This window comes from Lepidochelys olivacea, assembly GCF_965140295.1.
Source record: "Lepidochelys olivacea isolate rLepOli2 genome assembly, chromosome: 4".
Lineage (NCBI taxonomy): Eukaryota > Metazoa > Chordata > Testudines > Cheloniidae > Lepidochelys > Lepidochelys olivacea.
In genome coordinates this window covers 141270631-141291960 of record NC_140414.1, presented here as the reverse complement: position 1 = coordinate 141291960, position 21330 = coordinate 141270631, and the positions used below count along the sequence as shown (strand labels likewise).

At 47.1% G+C, this 21330-nt stretch overlaps 1 long non-coding RNA gene across 1 annotated transcript in view; it reads left to right on the top strand.

Moving 5' to 3' along the window:
• LOC311519810 overlaps positions 1-18145 on the top strand; it is a 38092-nt gene extending 19947 nt beyond the window's left edge. Inside the window, exon 3 of the long non-coding RNA XR_014711387.1 lies at positions 17550-18145. This is a non-coding gene — a long non-coding RNA (uncharacterized lncRNA). The remainder of the gene's footprint in view (positions 1-17549) is intronic.
• Positions 18146-21330: the final 3185 nt, after the last annotated feature.

Here is a 21330-nt window from a genome sequence, read left to right as displayed (position 1 = left end):
TCCTCTCCTCCCACCGTTTATCTAGGGCTGTTCAAATCCATGCCCATTCATAGAATATTAGGGTTGGAAGAGACCTCAGGAGGTCATCTAGTCCAACCCCCTGCTCAAAGCTGGACCAATCCCCAACTAAATCATCCCAGCCAGGGCTTTGTCAAGCCGGGCCTTAAAAACCTCTCAGGATGGAGATTCCCTCACCTCCCTAGGTAATCCATTCCAGTCCTTCACCACCCTACTAGTGAAATAGTGTTTCCTAATATCCAACCTAAACCTCCCCCACTGCAACTTGAGACCATTGCTTCTTGTTCTTTCATCTGCTACCACTGAGAACAGCCGAGCTCCATCCTCTTTGGAACCCCCGTTCAGGTAATTGAAGGCTGCTATCAAATCCCCCCTCACTCTTCTCTTCTGCAGACTAAATAACCCCAGTTCCCTCAGCCTCTCCTCGTAAGCCATGTGCCCCAGCCCCCTAATCATTTTCGTTGCCCTCCACTGGACTCTCTTGAATTTGTCCACATCCTTTCTGTAGTGAGGGGACCAAAACTGGACCCAGTATTCCAGGTGTGGCCTCACCAATGCCAAATAGAGGGGAACAATCACTTCCCTCCATCTGCTGGCAATTCTCGAGCTCCTTTGTTATTTATCCATCTAGCAAGGGTCTTGTGCTGCGCCCATCATTGTGGCTTCTGATCATGTCACTGCCATCTTGTGGGGAGCTTGGCATGGTTCATGCTGGGAGCAGGGCAGCTTTGTGGCTCAGTCTCCTGTTTGAAGCCATCCCTAGCAGGGAGATGGACCCTCTCACCCCTCTCTAATGCCTAAGATGGTAGCTCGGGGTCACCATGTGCCACGTTTTTCACGTTGTATTGCCTCGTCGTGCTTAGAAGTGATAGGACGTGATGGCATGTGAAATGCTGGAGGACGGACACTCCTCCTGCTAACCAGTATTGAAATTGCTTGCAAAGGCCCATGGTGGCAGGGGTTGCTAGGAGCTCAGTGCTTTTTGCAAATCCGGTCACTTATTTACATGTTGAAATATGGACTCAGGAGCCTCCTTTGGCCTTTCCTAGTTTTTAACTCTTGGCCTAATTAGTCCAGCCCGAACTGTTTCCAGGACTGCATGCTCTGGACGACAGTCGCACAGCTGTGGCTCCCGTGCCTGCTCTTAGTGGTTTTTTTAAACCCTCCTCCTGAGGAAATGACGCCCTGTCCCTGGGTCTGTTTTCATTTAAGCCACATACACACTTGGCTCTCCAAACGCAGGAGTGTGGGGAGAGCAGCCCCAGAACGTTCTGCTTCTGCCTCCAACACAGAAGCTGTCCAATTGTGGACGGAAGGGGTTAACCGCAAAGGGATGAAGGCGGGAACCCTGGCTGGTGGCCAGAGCAGAAGAGTGTGAGTCATGACTCCTGGGTTCTATGATTGGCTCTGCCAGTGACTTACCTTGTGGCAGGTCACTTACCTGCTCTGTGCCTCCGTTTCCCCTTCTGTAAATAGTGTCGGAGTGTTGGGGTTTAATGAGTGTTTAAGATGCTTGCATGGAAGGATGGGGTGATGTTTAACAAAGGGCTAACTCTGCTCCAGTCACAGCTCAGAAAGAAACCACCACTCTGTGTACTCAGCCTAACTCAAGGAAACCAAAACATAAACACATGCGTTTTAAATCCCTGAGACCAAGGCCATGGGGCACAACAGATACGTCTTTGTTCCAGGTGTCAGCAAGGAGTTCACAGCTTGATGCAATCCTCCTTCGCCCCTCGCCCCGCAAAAATATTTGCCTTTGTAATAGATTCATCCTGTATCTGTCTCCTTTTGCAGATCATGTCGGAGGAAGGGACCAATCCAGCAAGCTTCTGATTATCCTCAGCTACTGCTGACTTCACCTCTCAGGCGTGAGCCTTTAAGTACATCGCTATAATCAACTTGCAGTTTTGCAAGTAGATGTTATAGCTACAGGACTTCAGGGGCCCCAAAGTCCTATGGAAAAGTCTATGCCTAGAGTGGATGTGGTCTGGGTAGATAGCTCAACTTGAGCAAAATGCATAGAAATCAAAATCCATAAAGAGAGGGCTGCAAAGGGAACAGGATCTGTAGGGGGATTAGCTGGTCAGGGGCATATGTGTGTACACAAATGCCCAGGTCCAGAATTCAGCTTTCAGATCCTGAAAGTTTATATGGTTTATAGGATAGTGGTGTCTGTTTGCAGGGCATAGATCCGTTATCAGGTGACCCCCAGCACCTGTTAGTTCTGGCTGGTCCCTTTAAAGCTACACTCACTTGGCAGTGACTGGACGGTGTTACCATCTGAGAGCTGTTTAGGGGGCCTCTTCTGTAAAATGACCTAGCAATCTCAAGATGTCCACTGGGGACATGGGTCCACATCACACAACCCCTAACCATTCCTGTCAGGTTCAGGGAAAATATCCAGGATGTAGCTGGTCCGAGGGGGTTAATCCTTTCTGCTGCTCCTACAGAGACAGCCTCTCCTAGGTAGGGACAAGGCACCTCAGGAGCTAAACAGTCTCCTGTCTGGTCAGTACTTGGATCGGATGGAAGACTCAGAGTGCTGTAGGAAATAACCATACTGACTCTCTCCCTCAGAGCAGCCAGTGACCTCGATACCTTTGCAGAGGGTTGGTAAATTGGGGATTCTATTTTGGATGAGATGGACGACCAAAGCCCTGACTATGTGTTACTAAAGATTCCCTGGGAATAGTATCATTGACCAAAATGTCCTGGCCAAAGCCTATTGTGGGCAATTGTTTCTTGCCTACTGCTCCTGAAATACTGCTTACAGGTTCAGCTGTATACACAGTTTCCTTCCCACTGCCTGTCGCACACTACAGTGAAGTGTTGCATGATATTAAACAGACGCTGCATTCCTGCCCAGTGATTCCCATCTCTGAAGCTTGTAGAGAGCGCAGGAGTCCTTTGCAATAAAAAGGTCTCTGTGAGTGCAAGATAATGTGAGAACTATTATTGTTTTAGTTAAGATCCAGTTTTGTTCACAGATATGTGCATCCAACTGAAGTCAAGCAGAATTGCATGATGTACCGGGGGAGTGGGGTGGGGCCAGAAATTAACCCATTGAGTGTCAGATACTGGGTATACATACAGAAATCAGGAAGGGGCTGGTCAGACTTGGTGCTAAGGCAAAGGATGAGGAGACAGGTTTGTTCCCACTTCTGCGACGGACTTCTGTGACCTTTGGTTACTCAGTGATCCTCAGTTCCCTATTCTGTAAAATGGTGATGGTCATTCCAAGGAGGGAGCGGAGCTGGGATGACACAGACTGCTGGGACTCATATAATGCATTTAAGGCAGGGACCGTTTTTTGTGTGTGGTGTGTTTGTGCAGCACCTAGCACAATGGGGTTCTGGTCATGACGGGGGCTCCTAGGTGCTACGACAAATCAGTAATAATGGGGAAGTGTAAACGGAGTATCAAGAAAGGGAACAATTCTTCATTAGCAGGGAGAGAGACTGGGTGAGCTCACTGGCTTGTTCCATCTCACTTCAGTGAGCTCCCATTCCTGCTTGCAAAGCGCTTTGAGATACGTGCTGCAAAAGCTCAACACAGTGATAGTCCCGTGTGCACTTTATAAAGCGAGTGGAGTTTTGAGCAGGGCTCCAGTTGAAAGGACAGTGGGCGAAATGGGCCCTGCCACATCTCTACTGGCTGTTGCCATGTGCAGCAGGCAAGAGAAGTAATGTAATCCAGTTGGTCTGGCTCTGCTCCTTGGATGACGTAAGGGGGATGTTATGTGATATCCTTGGGAGTGCCTGGCTGTTTGGGAATTGCTTGTCAGATACATCCTCTCTCTGGTTCAACAGTGAAGCTTTGTGGCGCTTGTGTTTATCTTGGTTGATAAATGGAGCAGCAAGGAAGGCTTATGAGTAATACGAGCTTCTAGGATTTCTAAAATATGAATTCCTTCATTGTTCCTTCCCCCGTCTGCCTCCACTGTATGTATTCCCATCACCTTTCTCTGCTCCATGAGATACTCCCCCGCTCCAAAACTATCTTCCTCTGCAAAACCTGTTAACGATTTCTTTTAGGGATCTCCCTGATCAGTAGGATTGTAAATGCACAGCAACAAACTTCAGTTTAAAAACTGAATGGCCTCATTGGATATGTGGGGAGGCATTTAAAAGAAGAAGAGACAATTACTTTCATACTTGCGGTGGGTGAATGTGCTTGCTTGATAAAGTGGCTAACTTAGTGGTTTAAGTGTCAGTTTTAGGTTGCTTAGACGCCTTCAGGTTCAAATCCTGGCAGGGTTAACTGAGCCCTTTGTGTCTGAGGTAGATAAATTTATTTCCATGCAGCCTGCTATGGGAGGGGTCTTTTAGAGGAGACCATGGGTGACCGGTATCATAGGCCAGGGGAGGCTGAGCCTCCCCAAACAGCCTGGTGTGGCCCTGCTCATGTTCCACCACCAGGCTCCCTGCCTGTTTCCAGTTCCCTTTCTGCTCTTCTGTGACCCATGCTGAGGCTGGGGTGGGCGGAGAGACTGGTGCTCACAAGCTGATAATCCAACACTCTCCCAAACTTTAGAAGTGGGCAAACATGTCAACGTGAGAAGGGAGATAAAAAACGCATTGTACTGATATCTCTGATGGATACTTCCTTCATGGACTATTGTGCCACACAGTCCTCACATGCCTTGTTCACTTCACGGTAACTTGCCGTCTTGTGCCTAGAGACAGGGCCATGTTCCTCAGTTCTGATCTGGGTTTTGGACGTTCCAAAGTTCAGATCCGACCCATTTTAAAGATGGAGCTGTTTTGTGTGGGAAGCATTTATCACACTGTGGGCAATACTGGGGAAAAAAAATAAGATCAATTGTGAAATTCTGATCCTAATCCAGGTTTGGATTCGGAACCATTCCGAACATGACAGCGTTGGGCATCCTTGAAAGTCATTCTGGGACCCTTTAACACGCTGTGACCCCCAATTACTGAGTTACAAGTGGGATGATCCCAGGCTAAAAAGGGAACAGGCAACAGCTGTACACTCTACAGAACATACTGCATGTACAATGAGCGATGTGGGGTGGAGATTAGCACGTGGCTGGTGGGAATCATGCACTGACTCTGGTCAGCTGTGGCACAGAATTTGAAAACCCTGTCTTGCTGCACTGGTGTAGGGGGGAAAATCTTCCTTCTCCACCACTGTGTCTGCAAAGTCCTCTCCAGTGGAAGTGCCCTGAGTTGTCAGCATCCTGGTGAATCCTCTCCCATCCCACATGCCATGAGGAATCTTCTGCTGTCTCTGCAGATGGGTCTGTTGGATCCAGACAGGGCTGACTGCTGTAGTGAAGGGAGCTGCAACATCTTTGGCGGCATTCAAACTAGTTTCAGTCACAGAGGACGGGGCGCTTTGTGCTCACCACCTGCAAGTTGGATGTATGCCCCTCGTGGCTAGTGACAGGAAAGGCTGAGATGGACATTTCTATATGAGAAGGTATAGTAATTTATTCCCTCAAATGAGCAGTCATTAGACCCTTACTGTCTACGGTACGTACATGGCCCCTATTACCAGACTATCTGAGCACCTCACAATCTTTAGTGTATTTACCTTACAACACTGCTGTGAGGTCGAGCAGTGCGGTTATCCCCACTGAAGTGATGGGAAACTGAGGCACAGAGAGTAAGTGACTTGCCCTCTGTCACACAGGAAGCCCATGGGAGGGCAGAAGCTTGAACCTAGGTCTCCAAAGTCCAACCAAGTGCTCGTGCATCATCCTTGCTCTCAGGAAGCCGTGTCACTGGCTCTCACCAGTCCTTGCTCTGTCCCTAATCTTGCCTTTTTAGAAGGATATTAAAGGCAGCTCTGGAGTCCTTACGTTTTTCTGCTGGCTTTGCGGCCTGGATTTGGAGGGGAGAGTGTTCTGATCTTGATCCTCCAGAACTGTCCAGAGTAGCCTCTGATACCGCTTCCTGTGCGGCTTTGCTAACCTTCCTGATGTCCCTCGCTGGGGTAGGCAGAGTCCCTTGATGGTTCCACTCTTCCCTCTTTGATAGGGCTCAGGGGGTGGAGTGGGACAATGGCTCATGGTGAGATCAGAGCTGCAGCATTATTACTGTGCAGATGACACACAGCCCGGTTGTGCTTTCGTCACACCCAGCTGGTGCTTTCCCAGGGCTTGGCTGAGATTAGGATTTAGGTGATAGTTTGCTGGCTGAGGCTCAGTCCAGACCCAACATAGATGTTGCTAGTGGTTTGATGAGGCTGGAGGAGCAGCTGTTGGTGGGAATCTTGAGGGTATCCTCGTCCCTGTTGTTGAGTTCCTCAGCCTTTGTCCAAGAAGTTTTCCATTTGTGTCTGTGCTCCTGTGTCTCCAACTATTCCCGAATCCCTGTTGTCCTGGATGGCCAAGAGTACTTTTTCTTCGACCCAGACTGTATCACACTACTTATTCATAGCATTGTCACCTCAGGCCTGGATTACTGAATGGCACTCTTCTTGGAGCCTTGCCGCACTGCCACCTACCCACTCTGGCTTCAGCCTAGTTGCTACCCTACCTTACCCATCCTAGCGTTATCCATTACCACACAGCTTTTTCTAAGCACGCACATTTATTCTTAAGGGGAAAGCAGTACAGAGAAAATATACTAAAAACAGTCAAAGAACCCCCACACTTTCTAAAAAGCTGACTGGAGTGCACCCCACCTCCAACCTCAGACTCTGGTAGGTGTCAGTCCTTCAAACTGTCATCAGACCAGCCCACAACTGGGTTTTCCCCATCGTTAAAAGTTCAGAACTGTCTCAGATTCAGAACCAGAACCACCATAAACAGTTTAGTCTTTCCTTTGTACTGCTTGGGCCTTTGATCTTGGGCCCATGTAACAGGGGATCAGCAGACAAAGGCCCACTCCTTAGGGCCTTGTTTGAAAAGGCTGGGTTTTTGCATAACTGGAGGTGGGGAATTTTTATTCACCTTCCCCTAGACCTTACCCAGGAAAACTACTTAAGACTTTTTGTTCCAAAAGTCCATTCTTGTCTGGCACATTGTTCAGTATAGTCCAGGGAACCCCTACGTCTCTCATCTCCCCCTGGAGAGGTTCCATACACTCCTGGCCTGCAATAATACATAAACCAGTCATTTAGTACAATGGACACCAAAGATACTTAAGCTTAATTCAATAAGGTATCTTAAGAATATGGCAGTAAATTGCTGTATCTGTCACAGTCTCTGTAATTAAACATCTGGGAGCTGCTGGCTCAAGGAACAGCTCTCCCTTGTGGAATTTGCCTCCTTTGCTGGTCTAAACTGTCTGAGTGTGTTTTTAGGATGTGGGCCTCATACCAAGCCCTATTCTCCAGCATTTGCTTATTTGTTTTAGGGGAAAGTCCTCAGCTATTCTAGCTCCTTGGAAGAGTCAAAACATGGGCTGTTTTTTAAACCAGATGTTGTGTGCGCACCTACAGCCATGGTGGACTGGGAACATTTTATAAATAGTTGCAGAAATGCGGAATCTATGCATCATACCCTGCATACAGGGCGAAGGAATTTCAGGGTGATTTTGTATTGTGTCACATCTAGCTTAACAAGTGGAACAGGTATTGTTTATGGGTGGATAATAAAAATGTAGCATATTCTTCCTTTCCAATTGCAGGCAGTGTGCTGTTAGCCATGGTACAAGCTCACAGAGAATTGAAGAGTTTAAACAGGATTCAATGGGGAAAAAAACTCAGCGAATAAGTGGAGTCAGACACTTGGCCACAGGGGTTGTTGCTCCCCTGGCACCTGATCTTGCAAAGCGCTGAGCAAACCCCGGCTCCATTGAGTTCAGTGAGACTTGCTTGTTGTAGGACTGCACTCACCTGCAGGGTGGACCTGATTGCCAGATCTGGCCACGGGAAGGAATTTTCCTCTAAGTGCTACTGGCAGGAACTTTTGGGTGTTTTCTGTCTTCTTTCAGAGCAGGGATTGCCTGGTCAGATCAAACAGGCACATTACACAGAATCAACTTTCTGTAATTTAGCAGGGATGGGCAACACTGGACCTTGGTCCTTCCTGTCATTTCTCTTTACATGCCTAGGTCCAGCACATACTGCTGTCTCATCTAGATTGTATACTCCTTGCACTGTCCCCAAATGATGGAATCCCATTACGAACATACCCACTATCAAACAGTTATCAGCTTGTCACTTCTGCACACCAAATATTAGTGATTGCTCTTCCACCCCCGGAAAGATAGTTATTAAAGCTTTCCCTTCCCACCCTCTGATACCAACAGCGGAGTCAGGCAGGACAGTGCATCTCTTCTATCATGACATACTTTATTTTCTACTTTGCTGCACTACTGCATGAGCCAGCAGGGGGAAAAAAAAAAGTAAAACCGAAAGTCTCTGGAATCCAGTCCTGTCAGCTGGAACATGCTCCCTCTGGAGTGGGCAGAGTGGAGCGCAAGAGAGGACAGAGAACAGAGCGCTAGGAAAGAGAAGAGCGTAGGGACAAAAATTAACTAGAGTCAAAATAAGTTGGTGCAAGCTGGAGCCATGTGCTCTCATGTGAATGAGGCTGTCTTCTAAGGGGAGGGCCACCGAGAGGATAACAGACCTGATACTAGTCCCAGCTCCCTAGAGTGATTGTTATAGCTCCAGGGATAAAGGCTTGCTCTTCGGGCGAAAGGATAGAGTCAGGGCTTAAATTCAGCTGGAGCTGGCCAGAGCGGAGCTCCAGTAAATATTTTCAAACTTGCAGGGCTGAAGCCCCAAGCCCTGGTGCCCTGCAGCTGAAGCCTGGCGCCCCAAATGCAGGGTGTGGGTGGGGGCTCCGGGAAATACTGTATGAGAATATAAGCCCTGGATAGAGTTAGAGCACCAGTTCCGCTGCTCTGTACATGAGAGAAAGAGATGGACATAGGAAGGGCAGACAACTGATTCTTTACTGTGCCTCATCCTGGTACTCTTTTCACTTGGCCCTGATCGGACTCTGGTGGTGCACAGGCTCCATATGGTGGAGGGAAACCTCCCAGAGTAACACTGGTTTCAGAGTAGCCGCCGTGTTAGTCTGTCTCCGCAAAAAGAAAAGGAGGACTTGTGGCACCTTAGAGAGTAACCAATTTATTTGAGCATGAGCTTTCGTGAGCTACAGCTCACTTCATCGGTGCTGTGCTGGGTGTGGATGGGGTGCCCTGTGTGGAGCAGGGGAAGGATCAGGCAGAGGGTGATGGCTAGAAGAAGCACTTGCCGTAAGTGATGAGCGTACTGAAGTACAGATGGCACATCACCTGCGGGTAAATCAATGGCTTTAGACCATGCAGAGTAGTCCACGGGCTGCAGCAAGTTTCATAGCACAGCCACAGCCTGTCAGGAAGGGCACGATCGGGTGGATGGGGAATAGCAACAAACCGACGCTTGAACTTACATTTGTTTCCCCTCACAGTCCCAGAGCTGATCAGTGTTATGGCTCAGAGACCTGTTCTCTCCCTCCCGCCACTGACTCAGACAGGCAGTTTGCAGTGTTGATGTAGCTGTCCATTCAGTTACAGCCCAGATATCAGCTGCTGCAAGGTGACTCACGATTATTCCCTTAAGCGCTTGGGGCCACATCCACAGGTCTCGCCTGCTCCGTCCCCAGGAAGTGAAGTCAGTGAGCTCCATCTGAGTACGGTCTGAATGAAATCTCACCCAGGAGCTCAGGGTTTGGTTCCTTTCAGGGGAGTGAAGCATGCTGGGACTGCGGGTGTTACAAATAAGCCTTGAAAGCAGGATGCTTTCTTTTCTCTGCCCGTTTTCCCTCCCTGCATCTCCTCCTGCCTCCCGCCTATAGCTACAAGAACTCTGCTATGCAAGCTTCCCCCGAAGCTGTTCCGCTACGGACGAGAGGGCACAGCATTGAGCAATGCCACAGGTCCCCCTGGCTGGTTATGCCGTGGAATTAGGGTGACCATATTTCCCCAAGGGAAAATGGGACACCGCGTGGGGCTAGCCTGAGGCCCGCTTCCTTGCAGGGCTGGCCCAAGCCCTGCCTCCACCACACAGCCGGGGCTGGTGTCGCTGATCAAGTTGGCAAAAGCAAACAGGACAAATGCTCAGTTTTGCCAAAAAAGTTAGGACAGGGCTTTAAAAAGGGGACTGTCCTGGCCAAAACGGGCTGTATGGTCTCCCTACATGGAATGCCCCGAGAAGTTGTCATTGGCTGGTCTATAGGTGTTTTCCTCTAGGAGCCTGGGTTCATTAAGAGCTGAGCTTGTCATCCCTGGTCCCACCGTTTATGGGAAGGGTTTATGTTATTGACATGCTGGGGTCCCTGACCCTGCAAACTGTCCAGATTCCGGAAACTCTCCTCAAAATCAGCTCAGCACTTCTAAGCATCAGGCCAGTGACTGAGGGGCCTCAGTGATTGGTCCAAGATCCCATAGGAAGGCTGAGGAAGACATGGGACAGAGCCCAGAACTTATGACAATGATCCAGCGGTTGTGTGGATTCCTCAGTCCCCCTTCTTCCCCCCAACAGCTGCACACCATGCTCGAGGGATCTAAGCAAGGGGCTGTTACAGTTTTGTTAAAGTATGTAACAAATGGGGGGGGGAACAAAAACAAAACAACCACCCACCAACATCCTTGAAAGCACTCAAATCAAGATGGAAGATGTGGAAGTTCCGTATCTGAAGGCCGCTGTCCTAGACAATGTGCAAGTTGGCTCCAGGGGCCAGTGACTAACGTGCACAGAATGCTGCAATTAGATTTATCTCAGTTATTCTAGCCACAGACTGGTAGCAGAAGATGAAATGTTTTGGAGTCTGATTCTGTAGTCAATCCAGATACAGAGCCTTCCTTACACCACATCACAGTTCCAGGTGGGGAGCGGCAGTGCAAGCCAGTGCCTGGTTCTTTAAAAGCTGTTTTGGCCTTCATGAAGGTGTCAGAGTGGCAGTCTGGAAGAACAAAGTCTTTTCTTGACCCCCAGAACAGACACAGAACTGGCAGCAGCAGCCCAGGCTTCACCAGACTGCCCTGCCAATATATTCCAGCCCTGTCCTGGAGAGAACTAGCTAGCTGTAAGGGGCAAAAGGTAATTCATTCCCTGCGGCCCATTTGTCCTCTTTGCTGACACAGACAAAAAACGTACCAAGTGTGGGGGGTGTTTTCTTGTCGCATAGATACTTGTCCACTTGGACCTACACTGAGAATTGCCAAACTCATTGCACATAGAACAACCTTTAATGGTAACCACAGCAGAGAGGCTGAAGACTGAAGGAGCATAGAGAAGGAATTCCCTTCCCATGGTTAGATTAACAGAGTTTCAGAACAAAGGGAACCATTAGGTCATTTATTCTGACTTCCTGTATAGCACAGGACATTACATCCAACCTACTTACCCCTGTATTGTGCTCAGTAACTGGAGCTCACGTGAAGCACGTTAACAGGGGATAGCTGTTGCTGTCTATGCTACACTTCTTCTGAAGATTTCACTCCCTGGCTGGCAACTTTTTGGAGCGCTCTCCTCCCATTAACATTTTAAAAGAAAAAGACACGACCCAATAAAACAGCCATTGTCTCCTGGCAGGCTTTCAAAATGTACCTAATATTAATGCACAAGGAGTGCCGCGTCAGTAATACAACAAGAGTAAAAACAGTTGGATCGTCTGATCATTCTGCCCCTGCTGCGATGCCTCCAAAAAACTTCTTTCTAGCATTAGTTAGGCTAAGGAATTCTGCTCGTTTCTGCGAACCTCCATTCATTGTATTGTAACCTCGTCCTTCCAACCTGCCCCATCTGCATTTCTTCTGCCTGTTGCATTCTGTCTGAAACTTAGATCGTCAACTGTCTGAGATGGGGCGTGTCTCGTTGTCTGTACAGCACCTAGCACAGCAGGACCCCAATCTCCAACTGGAATTCCTAAATGCTACTAGAATATAAACAACAGCAGTGAAGTAAGCACAAGAGAGGATGGAATGGTAGGATATTTACATGACAGTGGTACAATAATAGGATCTCTGAGCTGTTCAACATATTCATAAATGATTTGGAAAAGGGGGTAAACAGGGAGGTGGCAAAATTTACAGATGATACAAAATTACTCAGGATAGTGAAATCCAAAGCAAACTGCAGAGAGTTACAGACAGGGCCAGCTGTAGGTTTTTTGCTGCCCCAAGCTCCGACAACTTCCCTGAACTATCCCTGTGGATAGTTCCCTGAAAACATCCACTCAATGTGGAGCAGCCATCAAAAATCTAACAGAATTTTAGGAACCGTTAGGAAAGGGATAGGTAATAAGGCCATAAATATCATAATGGCCACTATATAAATCCATGGTACGCCCACACCCTGAACACTGCGTGCAGCTCTGGTCACCCCATCTCAGTTGTTTTTTCTTGGAATTGGAAAAGGTAGAGAGAACGGAAACAACAATGATGGGGCGTCTGGAACCGTTTCCATGTGAGGAGAAAGTAAAAAGACTGGGACTGCTCAACTTGGAAAAGAGACGACTAAGGGGGGGATCTGATTGAGGTCTATAAAATCACGAGGGGTGTGGAGAAAGTGAATAAGGACGTGTGATTTACCCCTTCACATAACACAAGAACCAGAAGTCACCCAATGAAATTAATAGGCAGCAGGTTTAAAACAAACGAAAGGAAGTGTTTCTTCACACAACGCGTTGTCAACCTGTAGAACTCCTTGCTAGGGGATGTTACAAAGGCCAAAACTATAATGGGGTTCAAAAAAGAATTAGATAAGTTCATGGAGGATAGGTCCATCAATGGCTATTAACTAAGATGGTTAGGGATAAAATCCCATGCTCTGGGTGTCCCTATACCCCTGATTGCCAAAAATTGGGAGTGAACGAGAGGGGATGGCTCACTTGATAATTGCCCTGTTCTGTTCATTCCCTCTGAAGCACCTGGCATTGGCCACTGTCAGAAGACAGGATAGTGGGGTAGACAGACCATTGGTCTATCCCAGTATGGCTGTTCTTATGCAAAAATAAGAAATCTCAAGATGTATAAAGAACCATTCTGAAACTACTGACTGCTTGAGCAAGGCATCTGGGGATTAGAGGAATTCACTCTTAGCCCTAAGATATTAGTTCACTTCTAAACATAGGTTGCAATATGGACCATCTGGATATAATCAACCCTACAGAGAATGGAATGTTATAAATTCAGAGTTCTTCCAAACTGTCCCTCATTCTGCTCTCTATATAGACACTAACTGCCTCACTGTGCCTATAGTTCAAATGCAGTTCGAATGGTTTGGATACAATTGGAAGATACTCAGCTGCATGAGGGGTCAGGAGTTGTAACTAGAATTATCCAGGACAACCATTAAACCAGAGTGCGTAGCAGAAAGCCAGCCCAGAGTCCACATGGAAGCCTTTGTGAATCAGAGGACAAAGCTGCTTTGATATTAGGACTCCAAATTTGGACCACTGTCCCTACCCTGCACCCCCATGAACGTAGCAAATTTCAAGACCACCTGAGTCAGCATGTGGCTTTTAAAGCACTCAGAATCCATCTTTTAAACAGTAAGTGACTTTCAGCCTTATCTCTAGCGGAGCTGCCAGTATGTTGATTTGGATATTACTTGCAGTAATGGAGCGAAGTTAATCGCAGTACAGCTTAAGAAAAAATTCCTGGTATTTAGCCTAACCGTAAGAATGATTAGACTGTGCAGTCATTTCCCAAAGGAGATCATTCGAGCTCCATCGCTTGGGTTATTTAAAACAACACTAAAAATCATGGTCTAAATCCTTCAGTCCTATCTCAGGCAAAACTCCCACAGAGCCTCAATCCTATTACTCCAGACTTGAACTTCCTTTCTAAAATATTAATATCACCGAAGATTTATGACCAGTGAAATAATTTTAAAAATCTATTTGACTTTCTACCATTGCTGCTATTTGTTTGGATGCTTTTTCATTTCCATCAACCAGAACAATAAAATTGAATAGACAGTTTCACTTTTGTTCAGCCCATTTCATTTTCTGCCCCTTGCACAATGCTCCACTGCTTGGGTTGTAAACACAGCAAGGCAATATTTCTATCCAAACAAAACTCTGCTTTCAGAGGAATTTTTTTTTAAACAAAAATTTTGGGGCAAAATTTCCATTATTTTTATGGTCAAAACACTAGCCTGGGAGGGAGCAAAGACAGCTGCGTTTTTAATCGAGCTCCACCACTGACTTGGTGTCTTATTTTGGTCAAATCACTTAGCGGCTCTGTGCTTGTTTCCCCCACCAATTTGTAAGATAGAGGTGATATTTACCTGCCTCACAGGAGTGTTGTGAAATCAGAATGTGTTCATGTAAATTCCATGGGATTGGATCCTTAAATGGAAGGTGCTCTAGAAAGATAATGTCTCGTTATTTTATTTAAACCTTTTTATAAAACTTCATCCTAGGACCTAATTTAACCAGCTAGTGTCTCTTTAAAACTAGACTGGGTAAAACTCCAGAGAGCATCTGAAGCACACACAGTGAGAATAGCTGATGGAGGGTTTAATAGAACATAACTATTGTAGCAGAAAATTCTGCATCGATCCCTGTGGCGGTTGACTAGATGATCTCGTAGCTCTTGTCCATCTTCAGTTTCTATCATATGATTCTCTCTTTCAAAAGCGGTTGCACCGTTACGTAACTTTAGGGAAAATCTCTGGGAATGTAACAGCAAGGTCACAATAGGTGAAGCCACAAAGCCACTGTCTTGGGACAGTTCTGTATCAGGCTACACAATTTGCTTTGATCTTGCAAGCATGCAAGGTTGTTGCGGTCTAACCCAAGAGTGAATGGAGTTTGCTTGCTGGCCCTAGTAAGATAAAATACCCCTCTGCACTGGGCACTAAAAAAAGTCTCAACCCCCTGACACCTGATGGCTTACTTGCCTGTGCCCAGGGCGAGCCTGGGGCGAGGTAGAAGTAGAGAATGGGCATCTCTGAAGAGGCATGGACTTAAGTGTGATGCTAAGCGTGTCAATGAGGCATTTAGCTAAATATGTCCCTAAGCAGGACTAACTGGGTGGCTGCACAACAGCCCTCTCACATCAGGCTGGGTTGGATTCCCCTCTGTTCACTGTCCTGCTCATCACCTCTCACCTCGCTCTTCTATAAGCATACGCAATTTGGGGGAGCAAGTTTTCCCTGGGCTCAGTGTGAATCTCCTCTCCAGTGGGGCAGGCGCAATGTATGCTGGTGTAACCCACACACCTCCTGGATGTGGTGTTCTTTCCCATCTAGTGGCACCGAGACCATTAGAGAGAGAGATTAAATGAGTCTGCTCTACAGCCTGAGCTACCAGCCAGTTGGCTTTTAGCTCATGCTGTAGAGGCTCATGCAGTAATTTCCAGAGGTCCCCGGTTCGATTCTGCCTGCTGGTGACCGGGGTTTGTCAGTGTTATGCTGGCTCACTGGGAAGCGATCACCCAAAGGAGGATATCGGGCCACCGCACCTGGAGAGACAGTAGAACAGTTGATATCAATGGAGGAACTGTAATAGGCCAGGCTGGCTGAGCGCCACTCGTCAGACTGGGGACATTCCAAATCCCAGAATGGCAAGGACTCACCTAGCGATGGGGCCCAAATTAAAACCCCAGATCTGCACATAACAGAACTGTAGAGGGGTTCAGTTCTGGCCAGGAATCCAGGGCTGAAGCCCACATCCTGCTATGAAAAATTCCATCTGATTTTTAATGAGCAAACAGTTGGTCAGGACTTTGGTTATATAGTACACCCGTAAAACACAACACCCTGTATGGTCTAAGAAGACTCAGAATGAGCACAGGGGTTGGAGCCAGGAGTTCCTAGGACCTAGTCCTGCCTCTGCTGCCAATAGGCTGTGTGGCCTTGGACAATTCACTGAACCTATCTTGGTTTCCCCATCTGTAACACCAAGATGATGATACTGATCTCCCCAGCAGTGGTGTCAGGGTCAGACAATGTTTGTACCTTGCTTTGGCAATGCAAGCCCCTATTGTCCTTTGAGTTATACAGACGCAATCCCATGAATATCAAAAGGGCTGCACCAAGTGTATCAGAGAGGAACATCTGACCCCTGGTATTCTACTATCAGAGCTCTCCCAAAGCTGAAGCACTGACTCAGAGGAAAGACCAGTGGCTACTGAATTACCAATTCCACTCCCTGCTGGATTCTCCTTGGAGGGCTCCCAACCAAGAATTGACCAGATCTTCTGCTGCTTAGCTGATAAGAACACAGCTGAAAGCCTCATACAGCCGCTGGAGGCTTATTACACATAGAACTGAGCTGACTTTACTTGGTCCCACTTGGCTCCTGATTTTTTACCTTCCAAACCCAGCTGCAGCCTATCCATCCATTTTATGCCCCAAGCTTGTGTTTTGACAGGACAGTCATGCTTCTAGGACATCATGTTTCCTTCTCAGGCATCTTACAAGGTTATTAAGTGGCCACTGCCTTGGCAGGGGAACTCTGTAGCAGCAGGAACTGTTCAGTTCTGCCTGGAGATCAGGAAGGCCATGTGGGTTTGGGGCAAAGCCTTGTTTGGAGGTCATGTGAGCTGCGTGCTCTCAGAGCTCGGGCTAATTATAGCGGGGTTGTGTCTGTTTACGGCACCAGCACTGAAAATGCGACCCTGCCCTCATAATTCCATTTAAAATATTGTTAAAAGGAATCCGGCAACCTGAAACCTACTCAATTAAAAAAAGAAAAAAGAAGGCAGAGTTGAAGAGTTTCACCCCCTCCCTCTGCCCCTATGCTTGTTGTTATTTATTTATGATGTGTATTACAGCAGCACCTAGGAGTCATGTCCCAGGGCTCTGTTTGCTATCGGCTGTACAAACACAGACCAAAACGACACTCCCTGCCCCAATGAGTTGACATCTACGGAAGGCACTCGGCCAGTTTTGTGGTTTTACATCACACTTCCCTTTTTGTAAAGATATTTCTCTCTCCTTCCTATGGAAGATCTCCCACACAAACAAGGGAAATTGATTACACAGGTGAAAGTGACTAAGCACTGTTAGGATATAGATATTCAGGCCTGTCTGCGAAGGCCTATACTTTAAGAATTTAGGTGTATTCTTATCACTTAGCTAGTTATAGAGGTATAAAAGAAAGAATCAAAATCACAGTCTGTCTGTTTACGGGCCTTCTCTTACAGTGACAGTCTGAGGCCCTGTTCTTAGGCCTGGTCTACATTATGAGTTTATGTCGAATTTAGTAGCGTTAAATCAAATCATCCCAGAGAATTGGATGTGGGAGAGGGGGTTAGTTTGGTTTCTGCTGCTGCATGTTAACACGAAAACCGCAGCACTTAATGGCCAACTCAACGAGCTTTGCTTGGTTTGGGAAAGGAGAGCGCTGCTGTTATGAAGGTTGCTGGCGAAGCTGAAAGACTATGGCTTACCATGGCCGCCTGCAAGCCGAATTCTGTTGCCTAGCACTGTGTGTGTGATCTCTAACAACAAAGCCGCAGGTACTCAATATAAGATGCAAAATGTGACCTTGTACCAAAATCACATGTGCTATGTAATGTGAATAGTGTTGTTCACTGTGAAAGAGTATAACCATTGTTCTGTAAAATGTATCTTTTAAAATACTTCACTCCTTTTTTTTCCTCCCACAGCTGCAAATGTTTCAAGCCTCCCTCTTCTGTCCCAAAAGCTATCGCAGATAAGCCGGCGAAAAAAACGCATGCTCAATGAAACGTTCTCTGAGCTCATGCAGTCGTCCGGCACTGACAGAGCTCAGCAGAATGTGTGGAGGGACACAGTAGCACAGTACAGGAAAGCGGCCAATGAACATGAGGACAGGAGGGACGTTTGAGATAAGAGGTGGCGTCAGGAAGATCAGAGGAGGCATGAGGCAACGCTGAGGCTACTGCTGGATGAAACGGACATGCTCCGGCATCTGGTAGAGGTTCAGGAACGGCAGCAGGATCACACACTGCCGCTGCAGCCCCTGTTTAACCACCCTCCCTCCTCCCCAAGTTCCATAGCCTCCTCACCCAGACGCCCAAGAACGTGGGGGAAGAGGGGAGGCTCCAGGCACCCAACCACTCCACCCCAGTGGATAACCCAAGCAACAGAAGGCTGTCATTCAACAAGTTTTGAAATGGCCTTTTCCTTCCTTCCTACTCTCCTCCCACATCCCACCTGGGCTACCTTGTGAGTTATCTCCCTATTTTTATAATCAATTAATAAAGAATACATGTTTTTTAAATGATAGTGACTTTATTTCCTTTGCAAGCAAGCTGTGATCGAAGTGGGGAGGATGGGTGGCTTACAGGGAATTAGCGTCAACCGAGGGGGTGGGTTTTCATCAAGGAGAAACAAACGGAAGTGTCACATGGTACCCTGGCCAGTCATGAAACTGGTTTTCAGAGCTTCTCTAATGTGCAGCACTTCCTGCTGTGCTCTTCTAATCGCACTGGTGTCTGGCTGCATGTATTCAGCAGCCAGGCGATTTGCCTCAACCTCCCACCCCGCCATAAACGTCTCCCCCTTACTCTCACAGAGATTGTGGAGCACAAGCAAGCAGCAATAACAATGGGAATATTGGTTTTGCTGCGGTCTGAACGAGTCAGTAAACTGCGCCAGCGACCCTTTAAACGTCCAAATGTACGTTCTACCACCATTCTTCACTTGCTCAGCCTATAGTTGAACAGCTTCTTTCTACCATCCAGGGTGCCTGTGTACGGCTTCATGAGCCAGGGCATTAAGGGGTAGGCTGGGTCCCCAAGGATAACTATAGGCATTTCAACATCCCCAACGGTTATTTTCTGGTCTGGGAAGTAAATCCCTTCCTGCAGCCGTTTAAACAGACCAGAGTTCCTGAAGACGCGAGCGTCATGAACTTTTCCCGGCCATCCCACATTGATGCCGGTGAAACGTCCCTTATGATCCACCAGTGCTTGCAGCACCATTGAAAAGTACCCCTTGAAGTTTATTTACTGGCTGCCCTGGTGGTCCAGTCCCAAGATAGGGATATGCATTCTGTCTATAGCCCCACCACAGTTAGGGAATCCCATTGCAGCAAAGCCATCTAGTATGACCTGCGCATTTCCCAGAGTCACTACTTTTGATAGCAGCAGCTCAATGATTGCATTGGCTACTTGCATCACAGCAACCCCCACAGTAGACTTGCCCACTCCAAATTGATTACTGACTGACCAGTAGCTGTCTGGCATTGCAAGCTTCCACAGGTCTATTGCCATTCGCTTCTCAACTGTGAGGGCTGCTCTCATCCTGGTATTTCTTGCGCTTCAGGACAGGGGAAAGCAAGTCACAAAGTTCCATGAAAGTGCCCTTATGCATGCAAAAGTTTCGGAGACACTGGGAATCATCCCAAACCTACAACAGTATGCGGTCCCACCAGTCTGTGCTTGTTTCCCAGGCCCAGAATCGGCATTCCACGGCATGAGCCTGCCCCATTAACACCATGATCTCCAAATTGCCAGGGACTCTGGTTTTAGAGAAATCTGTGTCCATGTCCTCATCACTCTCGTCACTGCGCTGCCGTTGCCTCCTTGCCTGGTTTTTCAGGTTCGGGTTCTGCAAAAACTGCACCATAACGCGCGAGGTGTTTACAATGGTCATAACTGCTGCAGTGAGCTGAACGGGCTCCATGCTTGCCATGCTATGGCATCTGCTTGGGCAATCCAGGGAAAAAGGCACAAAATGATTGTCTGCCGTTGCTTTCACGGAGGGAGGGTTGACTGACGACATTTACCCATAACCACCCGTGACAAATTTTTGGCCCCATCAGGCATTGGGAACTCAGCCCAGAATTCCAATGGGCAGCGGGGACTGCAGGAACTGTGGGATAGCTACCCACAGTGCACCACTCAGAATGTCGGTGCTTGCCATGGTACTGTGGACGCACATCGCTGAATTAATGTGCTTAGTGTGGACGCATGCACTCGACTTTATACAATCTGTTCCCAAAAATCGACTTCTGTAAAATCGGAGTAATTTTGTAGTGTAGACGTACCCTTAGGCTAAGATCTTTGGCTAAGCAGCAGAGGCAGCCATAAGCTGGGAAACAAACGGTCACATCCTCACATTCCAAACTAGTCTCATTGAAATAAGGTGCTATTGGGCTGTTAGAAATACAATCCTGTCCTGATAATGCCTATCGCCTCCAGAGAAAGGGAAGTGCCTAGAAGATGTAAAAGGAAGTTTAGTCTGATAGTTTTCTGTTTGGTAAGAACTCACTTATCAATAGACACAGCTTGGAAATCCTTATGTCTTTTTTCAGAGTAGCAGCCGTGTTAGTCTGTGTCCGCAAAAAGAAAAAGAGGACTTGTGGCACCTTTGAGACTAACAAATTTATTTGAGCATAAACTTTTGTGAGCTACATTCGTTGGATGTCTTTATAGATGTAGTTGTGAAATCCTCACTTCTGTATTGTTTTGTCATTATAGTTCCCACTTTGCTATTATTTATTTGCATGGTCTCTGTCTGGTTCTGTGATTGTTTCTGTCTGCTGTGTAATTAATTTTGCTGGGTGTAAACTAATTAAGGTGGTGGGATATAATTGGTTAAATAATCATGTTACAATATGTTGGGATTGGTTAGTTAAATTTCAGGAAAACGATTGGTTAAGGTATAGCTAAGCAGAACTCAAGTTTTATTATATAGTCTGCAGTCAATCAGGAAGTAAGGGGGGAGAATGGGAATGGGGGTTGGGAAATTGGAATCATGTTTGGCTAAGGGCAGGAATGGGAACAGGGACACAGGTGTAAGGCTCTGTGGTGTCAGAGCTGGGAAGGGGGACACTGAGGAAGGAAACTGGAATTATGCTTGCTGGAAGTTCACCCCAATAAACATCAAATTGTTTGCACCTTTGGACTTCGTGTATTGTTGCTCTCTGTTCATGCGAGAAGGACCAGGGAAGTGAGCGGGTGAAGGAATAAGTCCCTAACAAGCACAACGTGCACACACAATAAATACACTAAAAACAAATGTGTCTCTCTCTAATCTCTTTCAGTTACAAGGAATAGCTCCACTGCTCACTAATATTAACAGGATGGTTCGATTGACTTAAATGTGCTTTGGCTCAGGGCCATTGTCATCTTCAGTGTTGTTTGAAACAGTAGCAGGTAAATATAGTGCAGGCCATTGTGATTTTTTTTTTTTGAGTTGGTGCCTCTCTAACTTCCAAAACGCGTGCAACATTTTCATTGCAATTTGCTGGCCTGTTCTGTAAAATGGCTAAGCAGGGGCCTGGGATGGGCCAGGACTCCTGGGTTCTATATCCAGCCTAATCACTGACTTTCCTCCCCTCAGTTTTTAAAATGCTGAATACAAAATATGTTGCAAGTTACTTTTTAAGTGAAGCTCTACTGTGAAAAGGGACTACGTAATAACAATATTTGAATTGTCACTTGGCTGTGTTCAGGGTCA